Raw genomic sequence first — 20,055 nt, 5'->3', positions numbered from 1 at the left:
ATGAACGCAGCATAGGGTGAAGTTGCATCCTGGTGGCTGCAAATTGATGTTGGTAAGAGCCACAGCATCGGCCTCTCCAAACCCACAGGGATCCAGAAGGCCAAGAGGGCTGGAGGCAAGCAGGGATGGGGAGGAGAGCTGACTTCTGCTGCTTCAGGACACAGGACCTTGGGTTTCTCTTGCTGGGGAGGAGGCGAGTAAGGCCGCCTTTCTTTCCTGATGGGGCGGTGTCCCCTGCAAGTCTGTCCATTCATTAGCCAAGTCCATGGGCATTTATTGAGTGCTTCTGCTACATCAATCTCAGCTCAGCTCTGTGGGAATCAAAACAAGAAAAGCAATAGATACTGCTTGTGATGACTTTACCTTCCTTGGAGAGTCAAACAGAGGCCCTTGAAACTACTGGAGAACAAAGCCAGACTCTTAGCAAGCATGGGATTGCGTCTAGCAGATTTCAAGTGCATGGATTCTGTGTGGAGGAGAGTCAGTGTGGGCTGGAGCCACCAGGTAAATCCTCCAGGTGCCGTAGTTGCTGAGGTGGGGTAACTGACCCCAAGCATAAGGTAGTGGGGTTAATGGTGGGGGTGCCCAGGGTCCTTTCTCAAGGGCACAGGAGATTGGGTTAATGGTGGTCCCAGTGCTATTTGTAGCACTCAGTGGAGCTGAGTCCAGACAGTCTGGTGAGAAGAGGGACAGAGTATGTTGACTTAGAAGCTGTGCTCTACACAAGCTTGAGAAAACATCTGCCCATCCTTATCCTGAGGGGTAGCTGAGCACCCTGGCCGGGTATCACGGATCTCTCTCTCTCCAGGGAGCTGCGAGCACTGAGAAAGCAAGTCTTAGGAATTTCAGAGGTGGTTCTCATTGGTGAAGGCAAAAGAGGCCGCGGAGGCAGGGGTTCCCAGCGTCTTGGGGGCCCACCTACGCAAGCCGGTGGAGCCTGGAATGGGGAGGCGAGGTGAGGTCAGCAGGGCCTTCCATTCTGGGGCGATGATCTGCTGTCTCTTTGGGGACCAGAAACAGGCGAGGACACCTGTGCAGGTGTCGGGAAGTGGTGTGTGTGTGGGGGGGGGGGGGCTGGGGTTCAGCTCCTGCCCACTCCCTGGATATTCTGGGAGTCCCTCCTCCCCTCTCCCTGCGTCCCTTTCTCCAGCTGGCCTCCTGCCTGCGCTCCAGGGCTCCTGCTGCACCGCTCCCTGCCCCTAGGTGCTCATCGGGGGAGCAAGTGTGTGTGTGTGTGTGTGTGTGTGTGTGTGTGTGCGCGCGCACGCGTGTGGAGGGGGGCGCAGACCCCGAGGGAAGGCCAGAGGGCCAGAGGGAAGACCCCGAGGGAAGGCCTCTCGGGGCTGAAGGCGGGTCTAGCCGGCGGGAGGAGGGAGCAGGCGGGTCAGGGGGCTCCCCCGCCCTTCACCTTCCACCGCAGGCACCAGCGCTGGAGGCGGCGCGGGGGGATTGCTCCCTCCTGCGGGAAGCAGCCAATGGGCGCGGCGGCGGGGCCGGCTGACGGGTCCCGGAGAGTGGCTGCGGGGACCGCCTTCCGCAGCGGCGGCCCAGTGATCGGAAGCGCTAGCCGAGGGGGACAGATCAGCCCCAAGCTCCTCTCCTCGCTCCAGCTCCTTCTCCCCTTCCTTTTCCCAGCGCATCTTTCCCTCCCCGGGCGAGGTCCGCAGAGACGGCCCCCGCCAGCCGGGCAGCTCCCTGCTGACCCTCGCGCCCCCGCGCCGGCCGCCGCCCGCGCAGCCTGCAAGCCTCCGGTCCACACCACCCGGCCCGGCTCCCGGGCCTTGCGGAGACTCGCAGGGGCCCTCCCCGGGGGGCGATGGGGAGAGGCTGGCGTGACCCAGATGGAGGGCACTGGGACGCCGCCTGGCCGTGGAGACGCTTAGCGTTCTAGAAATTCAGAACCCAGAGAAACCAGGGCCCAGCCCCGCTCATGAGCAAGTCGTGCATTTCAATCCGAGTTTCCTCCCCGGGAGTCGGCTCTGAGTGTGTGATCTCCCAGATGGGCATGGCTCCGATTCCATGCTCCCTCGGTTGCAGAGACACGGACTCGGGACTCAGGACTTTGGAGAAAGGGCAGGCCTAGTCCCTCCCTCCTGCTGTCTCCTCTCATTGGACACCTACTCCCGGACACCCCCACCAGGCAAAGAAGTGTAGCCCAAATCACCGCCTGGCCAAAGGGCTGATCGCTTATGCCCCCCGCAGGCCGATGGGAGTAGCAGGAGGCAGGGGCCAGGCGGTGTGAGGCGGAGCACTTAGTAGGTGATGAGAAAACACAAACCAAGGGGAGTCCTTGGTCCCCATGGTTGCTGGGGAGGTGAGATTCAGAGCTGCAGGGGGCCGGGAAGACAGAGGTCGTGGCCCTGGCAGCCCAGCCCCATTAGCTGGCTGGTGGCAGACAGCCAGTGCTTTTGAGGGCTCACACAAGACGGGCGATTGAAGGGCGGCTCTTTGCAGCTGCTGCCAGACTAATCCCAGGCGGGCAGGCCATGCCTTTCCTTTTAGTCTCAGCCCATTCGCTGGCTCTGCCCTTCGGAGGAGGCCCTCTGGGCCCTCCTGGGGCTTGAGATTAACCCCTAAAAGCTGAGTTTTGTTTGCAGAGCTCTCTCCAAAGCTGAGGGAGCCCCAGGAGTCTCCTGTTCTTGCTGCTTGTTGACTAGGGGATCCGTGAGGTCAGACGGTGCTGGCAGTTCCTCAGCCCCTGGCCCCAGACACACACTCAGTCTGAGAGTCTGCCAGGAAGCCTCTCTCGGACGCCCAGCCTGGCAGTCCTGCCTTCCCCAGCCCTGCAGGGCACAGCCACCAGGGCCTTTTCCTACGGGCTCAGCCCTACCCAGTTTCAGAGCCTGCCTTGACCAAGCTAGGTGGGCACCAGTTCCTCCATCTTGCTGGTAGGGGCCGTGCTGTGCTCGGGTGTCTGCCCATACATTCAGCATCCAGCATGCTGGGGGCAAACTCCCCTCCTTTAATCACACCCCTGGGGTTCTGCTTAGTTGCCTGCCCCAGAGCCCCAGTCACACCTGACTACCCTGTTGGTACCTACCTCCTCTCTGGCCCCTCCCCACCCCCATCCCAGGGAGCTGAATCTGTTCCTCTTGGATGCCCAATGCCACTGGGATCATGCTCTGACTGGGCTGACCATCCAGAACCACAGCTGTACTGTCTATCGACGTTTGAGGGTCTCTGCTGCCAGCTTCCCACTAATTCCCGCCCCCCTTCTTCATGGGTACCAACCAGATCCTGAAATCAAGCCGAAGTCTCCCTGCCCCCATGCTCACTAGCTCAATCTACCTCCTATACTCTGTCAGGTGCCCTGTGCCATTTCTATGTCTGCTCCAGCTTGATAGAGAACCAGGAACCACAGTGAGTTCTACCTTTCTTTCTCTGCTCATGTGGTTTGCATATGACCCTCTAGCTTTCTACCCCTCTCCTGGGTGAGTACCTGCCCTTCCCGCAGCCCTGACAGATGAGGCTCTTTTTTGAGGACCTGAGGGTGACTGTGAGTTAGATTGAGGGTAGCTACACCACCTGATGGGTGCTTTCTTTGAGCCAGATATTGTTCTAAGTACCAAGGATAACAAAGATGAAAAGATAGGGTTCTGTCTGCTCCCAGAGATTTTCTTGGTGGTGGGGAACCAGGAAAACCATCGGAGATACACCATAAGAGAAGTGATCACAGAGGCAGATTCTAGCAGAAGAGGGAGCTTCTGGGAACATCCTGCCTTAGAGCTCACCAGGTGTGCTGGTCTCTGCCAGTCTACCCCCAAGCAGAGGGATGGTCAGGGGCAGAGAAGTGAAGAGCAGAACTGAGCTGGACACAGGGAGCCAGTGTGGGTCTGAAAGCACCTCCAGGGTCAATGGATTTCCCTTCATGTGCTTGGTCCTATGTGGCATAGGGAGGTGACAGAGACCTAGAGGAAAGAATTCTAACAGGAGGTGGAGGAAGAAAAGGTACTATAGCGGGCACAATCAGTATGTTACTAATATATGGAAAGGAGGGCATTTTGTTGAGTTTTGGGGGAGACTTCCCATAGTACACATTACTATCAAATGATCATTGCATATGGGGTAGGATGGGAAATTATCTGCAGTGGATAGTTCTAAGTTTAGGCACCTAGCAACCTCTATGCCCACCTTTTTTGGGGAGTGGGGATGGTACTATAAATTCCTTTTGGGGAAACGTCTTTCCTGCAATTGTCAGTGCCTTGAGTTAAGTCATGCATCCCTCCCTCCCCGCTTATTTTCTCCCTCCAGGTGGAGTTTGAGACTCAGGGTTAAACCATTGATTGATCACATTTCCAACCAGAGGCATGTGATTGGTGCAAGGATGACCCAGGTCACCCAGTGAGTGTCCAGCTCAGGACTTAGGTGAATTTTGTGCAGAGGAAAAGTAGCTCCTTCTCTGTTGGGCAGGGGATAGTGAGAATGTGGTCCTGAAGCAGCTGCTGCCATTTGCTGCCACCAGGTCGTGGATGAGTTGGAGCAGAGGCAGAGGAAGCCTCGCCAAAGGATGATGAGAGAGAAACTCTGTCCTGGGGACAGTTCCCTGAGTCACGCTCTAGATATCTAAAGCCTGGCTTAGCTCTGGATTTGTCAGTTACATAATCGAATAAATTCCCTCTTTATTTAGGCACTTGCGCTGGGGATTTGATCACTTGTAACATGTAACCGAAAGAGATATAACTGATATGTGTATATTGAGCCCCTCCTATGTGCAAAGCACTGTGTTCAATGCATTTAATTATAGCCCCTTATTGAATAGCGGGCTGTTATTGTCCCTGTTTTTCTGAAGAAGAATCTGAGGCTCAGATAGGTTGGGACTCTGGAAGCTGGGGAGTTTACTTAGAGACAAAAATTTAGGAAGCTTAGGCTGGGCCTTAAAGGGCCCAAGCCTTCAGGGAAAAGAAAAAAAAAATCAAGTCTAAGTCAAAAAAAAAGAAAGAAAAGGAAAAGAAACTTCAGGTAAATGACAAGTTCCCCTTCTACAACCTCAGTCCCTCTCGTCCTGCTGTTCTCATGGCTTCTGAGCCTCTCAAGGTGTGGGAAGAGGCGAGACTCATATTACAGGTAGAGATACAAATTCTGCGGGTTGGCAGACTTGTGGTTGCGTTTGCAAAGCTATCGTTATTTCGGCAAGACTTTGGCATAGGGAGATGCTGGGTCACGCAAGCAGGGTGAGGGGCACAAGGGTGGCAAGATGCCTGGAGTAATCATGCCAGCTTTCTGAGCCTCCTGTGGGTTCTGGTGAGAGAGCAGGAGAGACTCCTAATTCAGCTCTTGATCTGCCCTGTCCATGCTAGGGGATGCTCTGGGCAGGGGAGAGTTAATAGCCAACCTCCTTCGGAAAAGAAAAAGGCTTCAGTTACAAAACCCAACAGCACGGAGGGAAGAGACGCAAGTTACCAGCCACAGAAGCTTAAAAAGGAACCCACCCACAGCTCCCGCTACAAATGCTTTTAGCCACATGTTAAATCTCCCCTCTAATGGCACCCCCTGTTAAACGAGATATGTCACCCGACCTGAGGAGGCTGACTTGAAAGGCAAATAGTTGGAAGTGATTCCACACGTTATTAGTGAGAGCTGTTCTCACATTTCCGGCAGAAATAATGGAGCTGAGGTCTGAAGAGATGACTAATACCTCCCCATTACTGACCCGAGGCTGGGCATTACATTGTGATCCTGGCCACTCGGCTGGCCCTTCAAGCGTATTTTTCGGTGCTTGTCCTCTGGGTGTTTTCTGCTGGATGGCTCTATTCACGTTCACCTCGGCAGCCCAGCCTATTGAAACGAGGAGGCTTTCCTTCACAAGGCAGCGTTCTTCGCCATGGGGGCCAGGGAAGAAGGGCAGGGGCCACCCAGGGCACAAGTGACCTGCCTCGGTGATTGGGGTTGGTCCCCTGCCTCACGGAAAGGCTGCATCAAACTTGTCCCAGACACACAGGAATCCGTCCTGATCCTAATTTCATATGGGATTCTGTCATCTTCTTTAATAGCCTTTATGGGCGTTTTATAGTCCTTCCTGTCAGGAAATTCTTTGGGTTTAATCTTAAAGCTCTCCTATTAAAATGTTAGCCTGTGTCTCCTTTTTTCCCCCCTTCAATAGCATAGAAGAATATGAGCTTTATAGACTTTAAAGGGAGAATTTAACAAGAGCCAACATTTACCGAGGGCTGGCTATGTGGCAGTCACCCGTGTTGGGTGCCTTACAATGCCTTCCTTAGCTCCTTAATACACACACAGCTATGGCCCTGTCCTGGGTCGCCAGGGACCTTGATGTTGGTGCACCTGTCTAGTGGACATATTTCACTTCTTGATTCCTTTATCCTCTCAGCGATATTCAACCCTCTTGACCACTGTCTCCAGGTGAAACATCCTCCTTTCCTGTTCTCTGGGGTATGATGCTTAACTGGATTCTTTTCTCCTATCCGGGTATTTCTTCCCAGTTTCCTTTGTAGGTTCATCTTCCTCTGCTATCTGCCACGTGTACGGTGGAGTTCCTTAAGAAGTGACCCTCGTTTCTTCTTATTCTATATTCTCTCCAACGGTGACCCTCCCCAAACCAGTGGCCCCCTTATGTACCTCCAACCCAGACCTCTTCTGTCCCTTCCAGAGCTGAATGTCCAATGATGTACTTGGAGGCTCTGCTCTGCTATCTCAAAGTTGCCTCTAACTCAACATTTTCAAAACTGAATTCATTGCCTTCACTCACAATCTTGGCCTTTTCCACTGTTCTCTTTCTCCAGGTGCTTTGCACAAACTGGAAACCTGGAGGGCTCCCTCTGTCTCCGCAACCCTCATCTAACTGATCACCAAGTCCCTGCTGATTTGACTTCCTAATTATTTCTTGACGCTTCCCTTCCCTCATTGTCTGCCACCACCCTAGATCAAGGTGCCATTCTTTCCTGCTGGTGACAGCTTTCTGAGCTCACGTCACCCGTGCTGGCCTCCCACCCACCGCAGTCTGTTCACGCTGTAGTCCAAGAGCATTTCTCAAAACTCAGATTTGGCCATGTGGCTTCTAAGTTGAGACTTCCCACCCTTCCTAACATGTAGACCGAAATCCTCACCAAGGCCCTCCCCCGTGTGGCCGTGCTATCTCCTTGTAAGACGAGAGTCTTAACACTTTTCCTCCCCACTCTCCAAGGTCCAGTGTGTGCCCTTCTCTCGGCTTCTTAGCCCATGCTCCCTCTTGCCTCAGGATTTTTGCACGTGCTGCCACTTCTGAAGCACTGTTCTTCCTTGCTGCTTCGCCAAGTTAACCTTCTGTCAGCTCTGGGCTCTCAGCTCGCGAAGCTTCTGCACATCAGCTTCCCGCGGCCCCTCGGACCAGACGAGGCCTCTGCCAGGCTCAGAACAGCTCTGCAACCATTTGCTGAGGCCGCTGCTCCTGCTCTGCACACTCCGTCGTCAGCCTTGAGGGTCCTGCCACAGATCCTCCCGCGACGCCCCTGTTTTCCTGCCTGTTCCCCCCTCCCACTCATCAGGGGAAAAGCTGCAGCCACCTCTACCTTTTCCAGCCCCTGTTTTGCCCTTGCATTCATGAGTCCCGCTAAAATGTTTCCGGCTGCTGAGTCCCTGGAGTCTTGCAGCCTGTCCGCAGCTGTTGTTTGCGAGTGCTCCTGACACCCTGGATGCAGATTTCCAGGGTCCATGCTGTCGGTGGCCCGGCCTGGAGAGGGAGGGCGTGGGATCCCCTGCTCCTCCGAACCTGTGACCCTGTGTCTTTTGTCACCCTGGGTCTGCCGGCTGGTAGGGTCCTCAAAGAACCATGCTGGCTGCCGAATTCTCCTTTTTTTGGCGAAAGCTTGACTCCTTTCATAGAATCTAACCTAATTTATTTGTTCTCTTTCGAGCATTTACTTTCTCGTATATAAATACTGGGCAGTGGGGTTGAAGCTTGCGCCTCGCGTACGGGAGTGGTGACAGCTGCAAAAGCAGGTTTATTTTTAAATAAAAACCGGAAAGTTATGAGGCTCCTGAGGTTTTCTGCCTTTTTATTTTTTATTCAAAGGGGGGAAAAAAAAAGGGCAGGGGAGAAAAAAAAGGATGAGGGGAAACAGTGCCTGTATCTCTGCTTCCACTTTTCACGGTTCCCTGTTTTCATCTCCTTTCCCCGCTTCCCTTCCCTGGCATTGGGCATCTCTATAAAGAAAGGGAAGGAGTGATTACTTCTAAGAAGGGAGTGGGGGGATCCGTTGAAGCCGAGCATTAGGCATGCAGCCCCTGAGCAAGTCGAATGCATGGTAAAATATTACCTTAATAACATACTCACAGAGAGCTATGTGTAAATGGTAACAGCTGCTTTTGTGATGACCGTGTTATAAATGATTGCAGCCCTGATCATTAATAATGCATCTGAACAATAACAACTTGATTCCAAGGAAAGAGTACAGCCTTTCATTTCTTCCTGGCACGCGAATTTACTCTTGCCATTGTGTGAAGTGACTGGGTGCTAGGAATAAGGACCCGCACTGAGCCTGGGAAGCAGGGGAGCAGCTCAGCCCATTCTGCACACCCCCCCTCCCCCACCTCCAGGTAAGATGGGGCTTCTGGAGGCCTCTCTAGAGCTTTTTCCTTTGCCCACAGTGTTGACCTTCGGGCTAGCCTGCACCCTTTAAGCCTCTCCACCGCCCTGGGACCTAATGCATCACAAAGCTGCCACTCTGATGGTGGCTTGAGGGTGGATCCCCATGAGATAGGATCCTGGAAGCCACCCTTCAGTTGGTGTTGACTACCAAGGGTCGCTTTCCTTTCACTTGTCTGAGGTTACTGTTCTGCCTGAAAGACAAAGTCCAGACCCTTTAGGCTGTCACACCAGGAACCTTCACAGTCCAGCTCCAAACCTCGACCACATCCCAGCAGCCACTCTTATTCCACACTCGGTTCTAATTGCTCCAAACTACTCAGGCTTCCAAAAATACACTGTGCTACTGATGCCCTTTGTGCCTTGCCATCTACTATCTTCCCTGTTCTGCCTATAGAACTCCTACTCATCCTTCAAGACCTCAGTCAAATATGCCCCTTTTCTCCACCTGCCCAGGGCAGAGTTAGCTGTTGCGTCCTCTGTGATCTTATCTCTACGGTAACATTTCGCACATGCCTCAACTACAGCATTAATCTCACCACACACTGTAATACTTCACTTTTATGTTGGTTTCCTCTCTGGGATTTGAGCTTATTAAGGGCAAGAAGTATGTGTTAGTATTCTTTATGTCTCCATCCCCTAGCACAGTGCTCAGCAATCATTAAATATTCAATAAATGTTGCACACACCAAAAATAAACAACCATTCAATAAACACTTTTCTATTTTCTTATGTTTGATGATATTTGGGGACTCTGGGTTCTGAGCTGGCATCAGATACTGTTGTGAAGATTCATTCCTACTGATCGAGGGTGCCCCCTTGAAGCATGGTGACCCTGAGTTGTGGCCGAAGGTGGTTAGCTGTTACCAGTGTCAGTGGGGATGTAGCCCATTGGCCTAGCCATTTGGCAGACGACAGTCTGCCCCTGTCTGGTCCTCTGAAGTCGCGAGTTTCTCCTACAACTGCTTTGCTCCCTGTATCTCCATCTCTACTCTGGTTTAAATGTCACACAATTTACTATACTGAGGAGGACCTCACTATACCAAAGAGGTGCCCCTTGGGTAAGCCACAGGTACACAGGCTTACGTTGTTCAACTCATTTCGGCATGCCTTCAACACAGGGTTGACCTCTATGATTGTTTCTGGCTCCCCTTCTTGTATATTCTTGTTTCAAGCTCTGATCTGGCCCAGAGGTTTTTCTTTGGTTTCCTTGATCACTGGGAAAACAAGATCTTTTTTCTCTGGGCCTTAAGTTCATTCCTCCACACAGCCATCTGAACCTGACTGGGTTCCTTTTGCGCTGGGGCCTCAGAACTGCAATGAATTAGACCCTCCCTGCTCTGGATATAAAGACCCCATGGTCAGTTCCCTGAAACCACCCCTGTTTTAACTATTCTTCCTGCTCTAAAAGCTTTTTCTTGCTTTCTGCCTTTTATGACCACACTCTAAAACCACTCTCCTCTCTTCCTGTTCTAAAACTTCATCATCATTTCTGAATCCATGTTTTCTCTACAAGTCCTAATTTTTTACAACTCTGACCTCAGAGCATCACTTACTCCATCTGTTGTTTCTGGCCCTGCTTTCCATCAGAATTGCCAATCCAAGGACTCACCTTCCAGACTAATTTCTCGCCTCAGGATAAAAAAAAAAAAAAAAAAAAAAAAAAAAAAAGAATGATCAGAAAAAATTTGCACATCCATAAGTTCAAGAATTTATTTTATTTATTTATAACTTGCCTTCTTGCAAAAAGGATTTAAAACTGTTCACAAAGATGCAAATGATACGGCAAGATAAAACAAACAAAAATAAGTCGGGTTTTTTGTTTGTTTTTTGTTTTTTGTGGTTTTTTTTTTTTTTTTTTTGAAGAAAAGGAAAAAGGTAACAAGGCTAAGAGAAAATTGTAGAGCCATGAAGGAGGTTCACTGTGGATGTTGTGAAGTCCTATCTACCTGCTGGTGGTGGCCACAGAGTTCACCAGAGTTCATCCCACAGTCAACACAAGAGGGGAGTGAGATCGGTTACAACATTCAGTACCCAGAAGACAAAAACACACCTAAATTTTTCATGAAAACTACAATCATTTAAGGTACCAAGACCAGAGAAAAACTCCTGCTAAGTCTTAAGCTATGTTTTCCTAACAAAATGGGTTCTCCACAGCAATCTTAGACTAAACACTGTTGAATGTTCTTTGTGCAAACTTTAGCAAATTTTAACTTAGCAGGAGTGTTGAGAGAATATTCGAGTGACACAGCGGCGTTTGAACTTGGTGCTCTTGGAGCTTCCTTTCAACTTGACTTTCTTGGTGTGCTGATAGTTACGAAGACCTGTAAGATTTGGTCCCTCCCACAGGGACCTAACACTTTCCTAGGGTAGCTGCTCTTAGCGCAGCTGACACTGGGACGTTCCCTGGGCAGGGCTCTAGAGCCTGCATGTTTAATATATATGATTCTGATACAGATGCTTCAGGTAAGTACTATGATGATGGGAGATCAAAGCATCGATCAACAGTGCAAGGCACCATGTGCTAGGTATCTTGAAATGCTAAAAACAAATGGCAGGGAGCAATCATTTTTGGCAGGTGTGTTAAGAGAAGGAGATGGTGATAGTGTTTGAGCTGAGCTCTGAGTCACGAGTAAGAGGAGACACAGGATGAGGAGGGAGACCTTCAGGCAGAGGAAACAGACTAGAGAAAAAAGTCAGAAGAGGAAAAGTGCCATGCTTGCTTAAGAAACAGCAAATAGATCTGTGGGTCTGTGTGTAAGGTCTATGTAGAGGAAATAGTAGGGGACAGGGCCAGAAAGGTAGGTTGGGGACAAATTGTGAAGGGCTTTGAATACAGATGATGAGTGTGAGCTTTACTCAGTAGGCAACAGGGAGCCACTGAAGGCTGTAGAGTCCCACAATGATGTGATCCAAGTAGTACTTGAGAAAGGTTAATTTGGTTGTGGCATATAGAATGGATTAGTGGGCAGGAAGATTGCACAGGATTTGGTACCTAGAAGGTACCCTATAAATTGCTCTTTGAATAAAATGTTTGAATAGAGCAAACAAGGGACTCTTGCAAAAGTCTAGGCGCAAGGCGATAAACACCTTAAGGGAGTAACATGGAAAATAAAAAGCAAGGGAAGAAGGCTGTGACATTCATAAAGAAGAAATTATGGACCATGGTGACCTGCCATGCACGGTGAAGGCAAGAAAAGAGTCATTGCTCCGAAGCTTGGAATCTGAGCTACTCAACGAATCGTGGGTCCCCTCCCTGTACCAAGAAAGTCAGAGGAAGCCCTGGGTGAGGTATCAGATGATGAGACTTTGAATTTGAGATGTGAATTGAGGCTTACGAGAGGTATGAGGGCTAGCAATTCTGGTCCAGGAAGAGGGGGCTTCTGTAGGAATGTGGGCTGGAAGGTAGAATCTTGAGCAGTGCCCATACTTTAGGGTTGGGAGCACAAAACCAAGCCATCCTAGGAGACAACTGTATCAGAAGGGAACTAAGCTAGGATAGGGTCTGGAATTCAGGTGCGGGGAGCATTTGAAGAAGAATACACTGGAAACAGCCTTCTGGGCTGCAGACAGGTGCGGGGGTGGGGTGGTGGTGGGGAAGAGCTGAAAGCACTCGGGGATTTAGTGATTGGGTTGTCAACTGGTGCCCTTGGAAGAGGGAGTTTAAATGAGCAATAGGGATGTCATCTTAGCTCCATTTGTCAGGCCCCAGATTAGAACAGGGGTCCTCAATCCATATACATACTTCCAGGATTTCTCTTTCTTTCTCTCTCTCTTTTGTCTTTTTCTTTTCTCCCCCCCCCCCCCCCCATTCCACCTGTTCCATTGCTGGCTCCTGGCTGGACCTATCTGCTCCCTCTTCCTATTCCATATGGTGCAAGAGGACCCTTAAAAGGCAATTGGCCTTTGGTGAAACCTCAATGACCATGAAATTCCATCACCCAAGAAATGGAGGCAGATGCAGCCTAGAATCCGCTTCTTCTAGGCCAGCTGCCTGCTGTCCTTCTGGCCGGGTTCCCTTTATACCCATGCCCTGAAGTCCATGCCAATTCAAACAGCTTGTTTTAAGTTTGACAGTCAGCTAGCTATATAGTTATCGCTCTGTATTTACCAGAGCTCTTTGGTTGCAAGTAACAGAAACAACTTGTATTATCTTTTACTAACCGAGGACATTTTACTGGCATGTGTGATTGGGAAATTTAGCTCTTCCTGGATTAAGGGACCAGATGACGTCATCAGGATTCTTTCTGTCTATATTCACACTCCGCACGTCTCTGCTTGGCTTCATTATTTCCTCCTGCAAAGAGGCCTTCTCCAGGTGTCTGGGAAGGTATATATCTCCAGCAGCCTCTGACAATGCTCCGACTGGAAAAATTTCCAGGGAAAACTCTGATTAGCCAGACACAGCCCCATGTCCATCCCTGAACCATCCCTGTGGCTAAGAGCATGAGGAGTGATGATTGACTGGACCTCAACTGCCTGCCAACCCTGCTCCTAGGAGTGATCGGCACCCCCTTAGAATTGCATGATTGACATGGCCACTAAGTGGTTTCCCACAGGAAGGAAGAATGGCAATGGGCAACGGTGGGGGGGGGGGGTCAGTTCAAAACACTAGCTGTCCAATTACATTCCAAGTACTTGGCTTATAGCTTCTCTGTCATTCCAGCAAGGCTGTGCCTGTATGTCTCACATTCCCATCACTGCCCTAATTAGTGGGCTGAGAGCTAAAGGAAGCTGAATTCCAAGCACCCCCCCCACCCACCCACCCAGGCCGCCCACCTCTCAGGGCTCACTTCGTGACAGGCATCACCCACGTGGGCAGGTGTCTCCTGGTTTCCAGAGGCCCCAGGCTGGGGTGGCAGGGGAGGCTTAGATCAGGGCAGTGATGGGTTGGCTGAGGCATGTGGGAGCAGAGGCAGAGCCAGCCCCCGGTGCTGAGCCAGGCAAGATGAAGGTGCTCTAAGGCAGGAGCCCGAGGGCAGATTGCCCACTTGCTGCCTGAATCCGCAGGAGGACTCGGTGCTTTCTGAGGACCTGCGTTGGCTTGCTCTGTGACCTTAGGCTAGACACTTAATTGCTCAGGGCTGCTTCCCTCACTTTCCCATCTGGCAAGCAGAAATACTGACGGCTGCACTGGCCGAAGCCGTGCCTTTCTAGGGGGTGTGTCGCCTTGGGGCTCGGTGCTATGGAAAATGGTTCCCAGTCTACACTGTGCCTCTAGATGCTGCTTGGCGCCCCAGCCTGCTTGGCAGAAAGTGGGTCTCTGAAGATCTTTGACTTTAGGCTTTCTGATTTCAACCTCTTGAACCGTCTCGCTCTTGCAGCTGAGCTGGGAAATGGATAACTCTTTTCACATAATAGTTGAGAGTGGGTGTGTGGTTTGCAAGGTGCTTAAAAATATTTGCTTTCAGAGCTGGGGTTTCTAGTGCCACAGAGGCCCTAGTGAGGTGCAGGGGCTTGGGAAGGTGGTGGGTGTTTTAGTTCCTGTTCCCTTGGTCCACTCCTCTCTGGGTTCATTACCAGGAACAACCACACGATGTTCACACAACACAGAACAAGCAGACTGTGTTGGGGGTGGGGGGGGGAGAGAGGGAAGACGAGTGGGAATGTAGTGAAGCTCAGTGGAGGACTGACCTGCAAATCAGACACATGCATCAGTCTTCATACCCTGCCCTGTAAAGCTCTGCAGCATGGGTCTCAAACTTTGTGCCTTACCGACCACCAAGAGGAGTAGGAAAAAAAAAAAAAACATATGCTATGGCACCGCCTCCAGAGAATATGAATCAGTAGGTCTGATGAGGAGTGCAGAGATCTGCATATTCAACAGACAGTTCAGCACATGCACCCCGATGCACCTCGATAGCAGTGCCATCAACAAGAGCCAAAGTTTGGAAAGAGCCCAAATGTCCATCGACTGACGAATGGATAACGAAGATGTGGTACATATGTACAATAGAGTATTACTCAGCGATCAAAAAGAATGAAATCTTGCCATTTGCAGCAACACGGATGGAGCTAGAATGTATTATGCTAAGTGAAATATGTCAGAGAAAGACAAATGTCATATGATTTCACTCATATGTGGAATTCAAGAAACATAACAGATGAACATTGGGGAAGGGAAGGAAAAATAAGATAAAAATATAGGAAGGCAAGCCATAAGAGACTCTTAAATACAGAGAACAAACTGAGGCTTGCTGGAGGGGAGGTGGGTGGGGGGATGGGACAAATGAGTGATGGGCATTAAGGAGGGGACTTGTTGGGATGAGCACTGGGTATCATGTGTGAGTGATGAATCACTGAGTTCTATGCTGAAGCCAAGACTACACTGTATGTTAGCTAAGTTGGATAAATAAATCTTAACAAACCAAACAAACAAACAAACAAACAAACAGAAAAGACAAGCAGATGATTCTGATATCGGTTGGACTAGTTTCGGTGCAGGGACTAGATCCTGTGTCAGCAGGATTGGGCTCTGGGGCTTTAACAGGAGTCTGTGTTTAACAGGAAGAGTTTCACTTTCATCTGCTTTCTACATTGAGGTTCTAGACAAGATTACATTAGAACAAGGGGTCTCATGATCTCATTGTGGTTTGAAAACCACCGAACTAAAGCTATCTCATCACCTTGGGAAATTTAGAGTCCTGTGGCTTCCTGGCTTCAACATTCAAGGCCTTCTATGACCCAGTTCCTCTTGATGAGGTTTTAGCCACAGGCAAGTCAGTGTCTCCAAAACAGTCTTCCCACCTCCCTCCCAAGGTCCTCTTCCTGCATGAAGCCTTCCAGGGCTATACCAGAAGGTCAGGGTCTCTGAGTTCTTGGGCAGGTGGGTTGTGAAGGAAGCATAGCTGGAGTGGGGCGGCAGGGGCGGGGGAGGGGGTGCGCCCTCCGAGCACATCCCTGCAACATGTTGCCTTTCTGTGAAATTTGCCAAGGTATCATCTTGAAATGATGGTGGTGGAGGGGAAACAGGGCAAGTAAACTTCAGGGAGACTGAAAGCCCCCTCCCCTCCCCAGACCCTGCCCCAGGCTCTCTTACCCTGGACTAACACCTCCTGATGACTCTGGGCAGTGGGAATCAGCTGCTCGCCTGGCCGAACCTTGCAAGACGGTAGGGCAGATGGAACCCCTCTGGCTTTCACACCACCCACTTCTTCCAGCACGGGCATTGCAAGCTAGCCTTTTCGTCAGCAGGATGAAACTACACTGGGCCAGGGTCCTGGTGAGTGAGGGTGGAGGCGCCCACCCAGCCCCTGTGCAGAAGGCTGGCTCTCTCACTTCCGCTGCTCCTTTGTTGACGGAGCAGGCGTGACAAGGGAGCCGGGAGCAGAGAGCTCTCATCCCGAGAGCTGTCAGCCTGACCAGAATGGGCATTCATTTTCAGGATAAATAATCAACTCAAAAAATGTACCAAATTCATTTTCAAATTGGCTTGTCAGATACACGTTTGCCCAGGACAAGTCGGTTGAATAAAATGTATCTTGGGGAGCAAGGTGAGCCGGCCTGTCTCATTCCCTTAGGGACATCTTGTAAATAAGGGCCATTCTTGAGGCCGGAAGCAGAGAATTCCCCAGAACAGATTGAATTCTGGCTTTGTCTTAATGAACGTCAATATTTATTACCAAAGGCGGTGTGCTTCTTGGAGTGATAGAGCATTTCACCATTTCAGCCCTCGCCTGTTGCCTTCCCAGGTACCAAATGCTATGTAATTGCGGCTCATAAAGGCAGCAGACAATATTGCCAAGGAAACTCACTCCTGGCTGTAAATCTTCATAATCAAACCCAGCAGAGCTTTGCTTTCTGGTTTGGACAGAGTGTCCCTGAGGGCAGGGCCCACCCAGATTTTCTAGTCCTCCTTCCTTGGCAGGGAGACCCCCAAACACCCTCTGGTGAGGCAGGGGCTCCTGCTGGGATTGGGGATGAGGGCATCAGCCAGCAAGGGCTGGAGAGGCCAAGAAGTGACAGAAGTTACTGTCCCCACCCCAATGCAGAGCTGAGAGAGACAGACAATCACTCAGAAATCTGGAAGGGCCCTGAGAGGTTATTCCATCCAACCTTCTTGCTCTGCAAATGAGGAAGTGAGGCTCAGAGAGGTGGTTTTTGCAAGGTCACACGGCTCCCAGGCCAGGGCTCTTCCTATTTGGCCACACCATCTCCTGGGGGTTAAGGCGTGAGCTCAAAAGAACGCCCTGAGCTGATTCCTCCTGCAAGGGTGAGTGGCTCCCAGCTGGAGATTTTCCTCGACTCCTGGTAGGTCCTACTGCCAAGAAGCCTGGCTTCCTGGGGTCTTGTCCAGACAGGTTGCTTTTCCTAAGCTGATGTAAGCCTATGATCTGCCTTGTCCTTTCCTGGGGAAACCTCTGGAAATCAACTCCAAACTCTGCCCCTTAACCAAGACATTCGTGGGGACAGCAATCCCAGCTGGAGAATCTGTACAAGGAAATGGAGATTCGTTTCAGGTTTTCCTCTGAGTGAACAATACATTTGTTTCTAGTAGGACCTTAGCTCTACTAAGGGGAGGAGGAGAGGTAAACCTCTCCAAGGAGTCTAGAAGGTCAAAGGAAAGCCTGAAATGCCTGAGCTCAGGACACTCGGCTGGGCCAAGTTCAGCTTCTGGTTCTACCTCCTTTCTTCCTTCCAACTTGCTAAGGACAAGGATGGCCGCAGGGCAGGGACACAAAATGGGTTTTCGAGAGTGATGTCATGTGGTTCCCAGACACCAGATCGCTCTGCAGAAACTGCCTGGCTGCTGTTATGGGAGTTGTGTTGAAGAGAATTATAACTTTTGACAATGGACATCTCATCTTGCACAGATGCGTCCTTTATAGAATCTGCCAGCAAGATTACAGAGGCATCACAGCGTAATGGGAAGAGGAGTCAATAATTCTGGGGTTATTGATTGTAACCAGACCCATTCTTCTTTTTTAATTTATATTTTATCCACTTTTTTCAACCTGTTTTTTTTTTAAACCCATCCTCACAAAAGCACCTGATGGATCAAATGCAGTTGATTACATTTTTAAAAATGATAGGAGTAATTTGCTGCCCTTAGGAAGAATCCAGGACAAGGCAGTATGTGACTAGAGGGGGAGAGGAATGCTTGTAGGGAAGGAGGTAAGGAGGGAGAGGGAAAGGAGGGGGCACAGAGCAAAACAGGAGCAGTTTGGTGAGGACAGCCCTGCTGACCCTGCATTCACTGATGCCCTGATCTGGATGAAGACTCCATCAGTGATGATTTCCTACAGCTTTGCAACTCCACTGGGTCCTAGTGCATCCCAGAGGATACTTCTCATCCCTCAGAGCCTACTTCCTCCAGGAATTCTTTCCTGATAAGGCAAAAGGAGACATTGGGTGGGTCAGGACAGGGGGAATGTGCACCCAAACATACATGTAAATATGTGCATGTGTGTGCCCCCCTATGTGTCTTCATTCCAGAATGTTTACCCATAGGATGCAGCAGCTAACTTGACATGTGTTTTTAATGGTTGGATTGGGCTGTGTGGAGTGAGCTAGAAATAGCTTGTAAGCTCTTAAAAAATTGGTTATACATTTTTGATGCCCCCAATATCCCTTTTGATTCTAACCCACTATGTAGGGTAGTATGATAAAACTGTTGGGGATTTGCTGAATAATCCCCAGGGAATTAAACAATCACTTAAACATCCTTTTCTTGTGGAGAAGTGACCAGGGACTTCTCTGGTCACCAAAACAGGTGCAATGTGAGTTTCTGGTTCAATTTCTAAAATGCCTGATGGCTATACTCCATCAGCTTCGCTTCTCGTTGAGAATCCCTCACTCTGTTTCCATTGATCATGAACTAGATCACAGAATGTCCAAGTAGAGAAGGGCTTAGACATTGCTGAGTTCAAACCTCTCATTTTTCAGAAAAGGAAACTGGGTCCCAGAGGCATTGACATGAACATGCCTCACGGCCAACAAGTGGTTTCGGTTAAAATTGAAGGCACATCAGTATACTCTCCCCATGCAAAATTGGTCTCTTCTCTCCATCGCTTCATTTTCTTACATGGAAAATAGCAAGAACCGATCACCTGTGTCTCTTCCCACTTTCCCAAAGTGGCCCAGCTGAGTTACAGAAAGTTCTTCTTTCCTATTTGCTTCTAGATGGATCTGAAAGTAGGCGGGGCTTGAAGAAACTGTAAGAGGCAGAAATAGAGCTAGATTTCATTTCCTCATCTCCTGCTGACTCATTTTGTGTAGGCCTGGATCACTTTTTTCCAGGTGGGGCTGGTACTGACATTCTGGAAGTTTTCGTTAAGGTCAAATGAAGAGAGAAAGAAAGAAAGACTTTTGTGTCCTTTTGCTTTTTAAGGTGGGCAAAAATATGCCACAAGAATTCTGGATTGTGCTTCCACATCTAGGATGTGGGAGAGGTTCCAGAATGGATGAGAAGGAGCAAGGGGAACATTTATTTATTTTTTTTCAGTCTATGTCTTGAGGGACCAAGGAGACCCACAAAGATGGCCATGATCCTTGGCTGACCTTGACTTCTTGCCTGGCCCTGTCTCAGTCTCCATAGCCAAACCCTCTAGCCATTAGCCAGAGGCTTGCACTTTTTTTCTTTATCTCTGACCTCTTTAGAGGTGGTAAGATTTGCTTTGGTGAAAGATACTAGCCTCTGAGTCAGAAGACAAGAGTGTGAAACTAATCATTTAACTTAGTAGCTCTGTGATCTTGGACAAGTCACTTCAACTCTTCAAATCTCTGTTACTTTGTAAAGCAAGCGGAAAGATGCCTGTTTACCCTACCTTACCCAGGTATTGAGGACCAACGAGGATAGTTTGATGATATCATGGCATAAATTGGAATGTGCCATCCGCATGTAAGACACTCTCCAAAAAATAAACTGTTTATTTGAGAACAGTTTTAGAATTACAGAGAATGATAATTCAGAGTTCTCACATAACCCACACCTAGTTATTTCTATTATTAACATCTTACATGAGTACGGTACATTTGTTACAGTTAATGGACCGATAATGATAAATTATTATGATGAAGTTCATAGTTTCACTTTCCTTCATTTTTACTTAATGCCCTTCTCCTATGCCAGGATCCCATCTGGGATGTCACATTACAGGTAGTTGTCAGGTCTCTAGGCTCCTCTGACCTGAGACCGTTTCTCACACTTGCCTTGTTTTTGATGACCTTGACAGTTCTGAGGAGGACTGGCCAGGCATGTTGTAAAACGACCCTCAGATGTGATCTGTCTGATGCTTTTCTTCTGGTTAGCCTGGAGTTCTGGGTTTGGGGGAGGAAGACCGCAGAGGCAAAGTGCCATTTTCATCACGTCACATCACTGGCATATCACAGGTGAGCTTTCTGTTGTCTGTACTGATGTTATTTTAGAATCATACTTTGTCACTAAGAAAAGCCAGGGACCCCTGTTTTAGAACCCACTCTCACGGTGTCTGGGTCACATGGCCCTGGAATAAGAGTCCTAGTACAGTTTTTCC

At 49.6% G+C, this 20,055-nt stretch overlaps 1 long non-coding RNA gene across 1 annotated transcript in view; it reads left to right on the top strand.

The window, feature by feature from the left end:
* LOC147576954 (uncharacterized) overlaps positions 1-20,055 on the top strand; it is a 140,205-nt gene that overhangs the window by 99,567 nt on the left and 20,583 nt on the right. Inside the window, exon 4 of the long non-coding RNA XR_015241338.1 lies at positions 19,756-19,912. This is a non-coding gene — a long non-coding RNA (uncharacterized LOC147576954). The remainder of the gene's footprint in view (positions 1-19,755; positions 19,913-20,055) is intronic.

This window comes from Puma concolor, chromosome D1, assembly GCF_028749965.1.
Source record: "Puma concolor isolate L17-30 chromosome D1, mPumCon1.1.hap2, whole genome shotgun sequence".
Taxonomy (NCBI): domain Eukaryota; kingdom Metazoa; phylum Chordata; class Mammalia; order Carnivora; family Felidae; genus Puma; species Puma concolor.
Note: the sequence above shows the minus strand (reverse complement) of the source record. Positions and strands in the feature narration are given on the sequence as shown.